Consider the following 6305-nt stretch of genomic DNA (forward strand, 5'->3'; position numbering starts at 1 on the left):
TCTATTGTTTTGAACCCGCTCCAAGAGGTTTTTGCCGTGAAATCTGCCTCAGTTCCGAAACTGGCGTTTGGAAAGCTCTGTGAAATCAGAGAAAATGCTTCTAATCATCAATATGCCTTGTATTGTGATGAAAGTCCTGTAATCCACATGCAAACAACTCTGTAGTGTAGTTTTGTCGAATCCTATCTGCATGTAGCGTGTGCGAAACACGGAATTTCACAGCGGGAGAATCTATGTAATTTACATATCTATTGGGTAGAACACGCTCCAACAGTTTTTTCCTTAGGAAACTCCCTGATTTTGAAACTGCTAGTAGGAAAAAGCTGCAAACTCAGAGTTAATGTTTCTAGGTGTAAATATGCCTTGTATGGTGGATGAAAGTTCTGTAATACACATGTACACAACTCATTAAAAATGTTTCTCAAATCCGTGATGAATGTAGTGTATTCAGTATACGGAATGTCACGTTGATGGAAACTATGTAAATTACATATCTATTGGTGAGAAACACTCCAGGAGCATTTTACTGTAAAATCTACCTCTGTTTGGAAACTGGTGTTATGAAAACACTGCAAAATCTGAGCAAAATTTTAAGGTGACAATATGTCTTCAATGGTTTATTAAAGATGTGTAATTCACATTCTAACAACTCAGCAGTGAATATTTGTTGAATCCATGGTGCATGTAACTTTTTCGGATCACGGGATGTTACGGTGACGGTATCTATGAAAATGGGGTGTCTATTGGATCGAACATGCAGCAAGAGAATTTTTCTGCGAAAACTGCCTGATTTTCATAACAAAATTTAGGAAAAATCTGCGAAATCTAAGTAAATGTTTCTAGGTGTCAATATGCCTTGTATTGTGGTTGAAACATCGGTAATCCACATGGTCACGGTCATTAAATAATGTTTGTCAAAGCCGTGATTAATGTAACGTTTTTTGAACACGGAATGTCTCGGTGAGTGAAACTCAGAAAATAACAATTCTACTGGATAGAACTCACTTGAATTGAATTTTTCTGCGAAAATTTCATGATTTTCGGAAGTGGATGTTAGGGAAAACCTGCGAAATCAGAATAACAACATCTAGGTGTAAATATGCCTTGTATGGTGAATGAAACTTTGGTAATCCACATGCTCACACTCATTAGAGAATGTTTGTCGAATTCGTGATGCATGTAACGTGTACGGAATACAGTGTGTCATATTGAAGGAAACAATGTAAATTACATGTCTATTGGGTAGAACTCGCTTGAAGAGTTTTTTTCTGCGAAATGTGCCTCATTTTCAAAACTGCCATTAGGAGAACCCTGTGAAATCTGAGAAAATGCTTCTAAGTGTCAATATGCATTGAATGGTGAATGAAAGTCCGGTTATCCACATGTTAATAACAGTGTAGTAATGATTTTTCAAACCGTGATTCATGTAGCGCTTTTTGAAATGGAATTTCACCGTAATGACACAATTTAAATTAAAATTCTATTGGGTAGAACTAGCTAGAATAGAATTTTTCTGCGAAAATTGCATGATTATCGAATCTGAAATTTGGAGAATGCTTCAAAATGAGAGTAAATATTTCTAGGTGTAAATATGCCTTTATGTTGGAAGAAAGTTCGGTAATCCACATTTTCACAACATATTAAAGAAGCTTTTTCTAATCCGTGATGCATATACCGTGTTTTTAACATGGAATTTCACGGTGACTGAAACAATGTAAATTACTTCTCTATTGGGTAGAACTCTCTCCAAGAGAATTTTTCTGCAGTAAATGCTTCATTTTTTAAACTGGCGTTTGGAAAACGCAGCAAAATCAGAGAAAATACTTCTAAGTATCAATATTCAAACTATTGTGATGAAAGTTCGGTAATACACATGCTAACAAATCTGTAGAGAATATTTTTCGAATCCATTATGCATGTAGCATGTTCGGAACACGGAATTTCATGGTCAGGGATTTTATGTAAATTACATTTCTCTTGGTTAGAAATCACTCCAAGAGATTTTTCCTGAGAAATCTGCCTGATTTTCGAAACTGGATTTAGGAAACACTGCAAACTCAGATGAATAGATTCTCGGTGTAAATATGCCTTGTAGGGTGGATGAAAGTTCGGTAATCTGCATGCTAACAACTCTGTAGTGAATATTTGTCGAATCCGAGATACATGAAGCGTGTTTGGGACACAGAATATCACGGTGAGCGAATCTATGTAAAATGCATGTCACTTGGGTAGAACACGCTCCAAGAGCTTTTTCTGTGAATTCTGCCTCATTTTCAAAACTGGCATTAGCAAAAACTTTCAAAATATGAGAAAATGATTCAAAGTGTCAATATGGCTTTTATGGTGGATGAAAGTTCGTTAATCCTTATGCTAACAAGTCTGAAGTGAATATTTGTCGAATCCGTGATGCATGTAGCTTTTTCGGAACACGGAATTTCACGATGACAGGTTCTATGTAAATTGAATGTCTATTGGGTAGAACTCGCTCCAAGAGGATTTTCTGCGAAAACTGCATGATTTAAAAACTGACATTAGGTGAAATCTACTAAATCAGAAAAAACATTCTATGTATAAATATGCATTGTAAGGTGGATGAAATTACGGTAATACACATGTACACAACTCATTAAAGAATGTTTTTCGAATCCGTGATGCATGTAACTTGTTCAGAACACGGAATGTCACGGTGAGTGAAACTAGGTATATTACATATCTTTGGGTTAGAACTCGCTCCAAGAGCATTTTCCTGCCAAATCTGCCTCATTTTCAAACCTGGCATTTAAACTAATCTGTGAAATCTGAGAAAAGCATTCAAAGAGTCAGTAAGCAATCTATGGTCAATGAAAGTGATGTATTCCACTTGCTAACAACCCTGTAGTGAAAATTTTTGAATCCGAGATGCATGAAGCGTGTTCGGAACACGGAATTTCATGGTGTGCGAATCCATGTAAATTAAATGTCTATTGTTTTGAACCCGCTCCAAGAGGTTTTTGCCGTGAAATCTGCCTCAGTTCCGAAACTGGCGTTTGGAAAGCTCTGTGAAATCAGAGAAAATGCTTCTAATCATCAATATGCCTTGTATTGTGATGAAAGTCCTGTAATCCACATGCAAACAACTCTGTAGTGTATTTTTGTCGAATCCTATCTGCATGTAGCGTGTGCGAAACACGGAATTTCACAGCGGGAGAATCTATGTAATTTACATATCTATTGGGTAGAACACGCTCCAACAGTTTTTTCCTTAGGAAACTCCCTGATTTTGAAACTGCTAGTAGGAAAAAGCTGCAAACTCAGAGTTAATGTTTCTAGGTGTAAATATGCCTTGTATGGTGGATGAAAGTTCTGTAATACACATGTACACAACTCATTAAAAATGTTTCTCAAATCCGTGATGAATGTAGTGTATTCAGTATACGGAATGTCACGTTGATGGAAACTATGTAAATTACATATCTATTGGTGAGAAACACTCCAGGAGCATTTTACTGTAAAATCTACCTCTGTTTGGAAACTGGTGTTATGAAAACACTGCAAAATCTGAGCAAAATTTTAAGGTGACAATATGTCTTCAATGGTTTATTAAAGATGTGTAATTCACATTCTAACAACTCAGCAGTGAATATTTGTTGAATCCATGGTGCATGTAACTTTTTCGGATCACGGGATGTTACGGTGACGGTATCTATGAAAATGGGGTGTCTATTGGATCGAACATGCAGCAAGAGAATTTTTCTGCGAAAACTGCCTGATTTTCATAACAAAATTTAGGAAAAATCTGCGAAATCTAAGTAAATGTTTCTAGGTGTCAATATGCCTTGTATTGTGGTTGAAACATCGGTAATCCACATGGTCACGGTCATTAAATAATGTTTGTCAAAGCCGTGATTAATGTAACGTTTTTTGAACACGGAATGTCTCGGTGAGTGAAACTCAGAAAATAACAATTCTACTGGATAGAACTCGCTTGAATTGAATTTTTCTGCGAAAATTTCATGATTTTCGGAAGTGGATGTTAGGGAAAACCTGCGAAATCAGAATAACAACATCTAGGTGTAAATATGCCTTGTATGGTGAATGAAACTTTGGTAATCCACATGCTCACACTCATTAGAGAATGTTTGTCGAATTCGTGATGCATGTAACGTGTACGGAATACAGTGTGTCATATTGAAGGAAACAATGTAAATTACATGTCTATTGGGTAGAACTCGCTTGAAGAGTTTTTTTCTGCGAAATGTGCCTCATTTTCAAAACTGCCATTAGGAGAACCCTGTGAAATCTTAGAAAATGCTTCTAAGTGTCAATATGCATTGAATGGTGAATGAAAGTCCGGTTATCCACATGTTAATAACAGTGTAGTAATGATTTTTCAAACCGTGATTCATGTAGCGCTTTTTGAAATGGAATTTCACCGTAATGACACAATTTAAATTAAAATTCTATTGGGTAGAACTAGCTAGAATAGAATTTTTCTGCGAAAATTGCATGATTATCGAATCTGAAATTTGGAGAATGCTTCAAAATGAGAGTAAATATTTCTAGGTGTAAATATGCCTTTATGTTGGAAGAAAGTTCGGTAATCCACATTTTCACAACATATTAAAGAAGCTTTTTCTAATCCGTGATGCATATACCGTGTTTTTAACATGGAATTTCACGGTGACTGAAACAATGTAAATTACTTCTCTATTGGGTAGAACTCTCTCCAAGAGAATTTTTCTGCAGTAAATGCTTCATTTTTTAAACTGGCGTTTGGAAAACGCAGCAAAATCAGAGAAAATACTTCTAAGTATCAATATTCAAACTATTGTGATGAAAGTTCGGTAATACACATGCTAACAAATCTGTAGAGAATATTTTTCGAATCCATTATGCATGTAGCATGTTCGGAACACGGAATTTCATGGTCAGGGATTTTATGTAAATTACATTTCTCTTGGTTAGAAATCACTCCAAGAGATTTTTCCTGAGAAATCTGCCTGATTTTCGAAACTGGATTTAGGAAACACTGCGAACTCAGATGAATAGATTCTCGGTGTAAATATGCCTTGTAGGGTGGATGAAAGTTCGGTAATCTGCATGCTAACAACTCTGTAGTGAATATTTGTCGAATCCGAGATACATGAAGAGTGTTTGGGACACAGAATATCACGGTGAGCGAATCTATGTAAAATGCATGTCACTTGGGTAGAACACGCTCCAAGAGCTTTTTCTGTGAATTCTGCCTCATTTTCAAAACTGGCATTAGCAAAAACTTTCAAAATATGAGAAAATGATTCAAAGTGTCAATATGGCTTTTATGGTGGATGAAAGTTCGTTAATCCTTATGCTAACAACTCTGTAGTGAATATTTGTCGAATCCGTGATGCATGTAGCTTTTTCGGAACACGGAATTTCACGATGACAGGTTCTATGTAAATTGAATGTCTATTGGGTAGAACTCGCTCCAAGAGGATTTTCTGCGAAAACTGCATGATTTAAAAACTGACATTAGGTGAAATCTACTAAATCAGAAAAAACATTCTATGTATAAATATGCATTGTAAGGTGGATGAAAGTACGGTAATACACATGTACACAACTCATTAAAGAATGTTTTTCGAATCCGTGATGCATGTAACTTGTTCAGAACACGGAATGTCACGGTGAGTGAAACTAGGTATATTACATATCTTTGGGTTAGAACTCGCTCCAAGAGCATTTTCCTGCCAAATCTGCCTCATTTTCAAACCTGGCATTTAAACTAATCTGTGAAATCTGAGAAAAGCATTCAAAGAGTCAGTAAGCAATCTATGGTCAATGAGAGTGATGTATTCCACTTGCTAACAACCCTGTAGTGAAAATTTTTGAATCCGAGATGCATGAAGCGTGTTCGGAACACGGAATTTCATGGTGTGCGAATCCATGTAAATTAAATGTCTATTGTTTTGAACCCGCTCCAAGAGGTTTTTGCCGTGAAATCTGCCTCAGTTCCGAAACTGGCGTTTGGAAAGCTCTGTGAAATCAGAGAAAATGCTTCTAATCATCAATATGCCTTGTATTGTGATGAAAGTCCTGTAATCCACATGCAAACAACTCTGTAGTGTAGTTTTGTCGAATCCTATCTGCATGTAGCGTGTGCGAAACACGGAATTTCACAGCGGGAGAATCTATGTAATTTACATATCTATTGGGTAGAACACGCTCCAACAGTTTTTTCCTTAGGAAACTCCCTGATTTTGAAACTGCTAGTAGGAAAAAGCTGCAAACTCAGAGTTAATGTTTCTAGGTGTAAATATGCCTTGTATGGTGGATGAAAGTTCTGT

This window comes from Camelus bactrianus, chromosome 1, assembly GCF_048773025.1.
Source record: "Camelus bactrianus isolate YW-2024 breed Bactrian camel chromosome 1, ASM4877302v1, whole genome shotgun sequence".
Lineage (NCBI taxonomy): Eukaryota > Metazoa > Chordata > Mammalia > Artiodactyla > Camelidae > Camelus > Camelus bactrianus.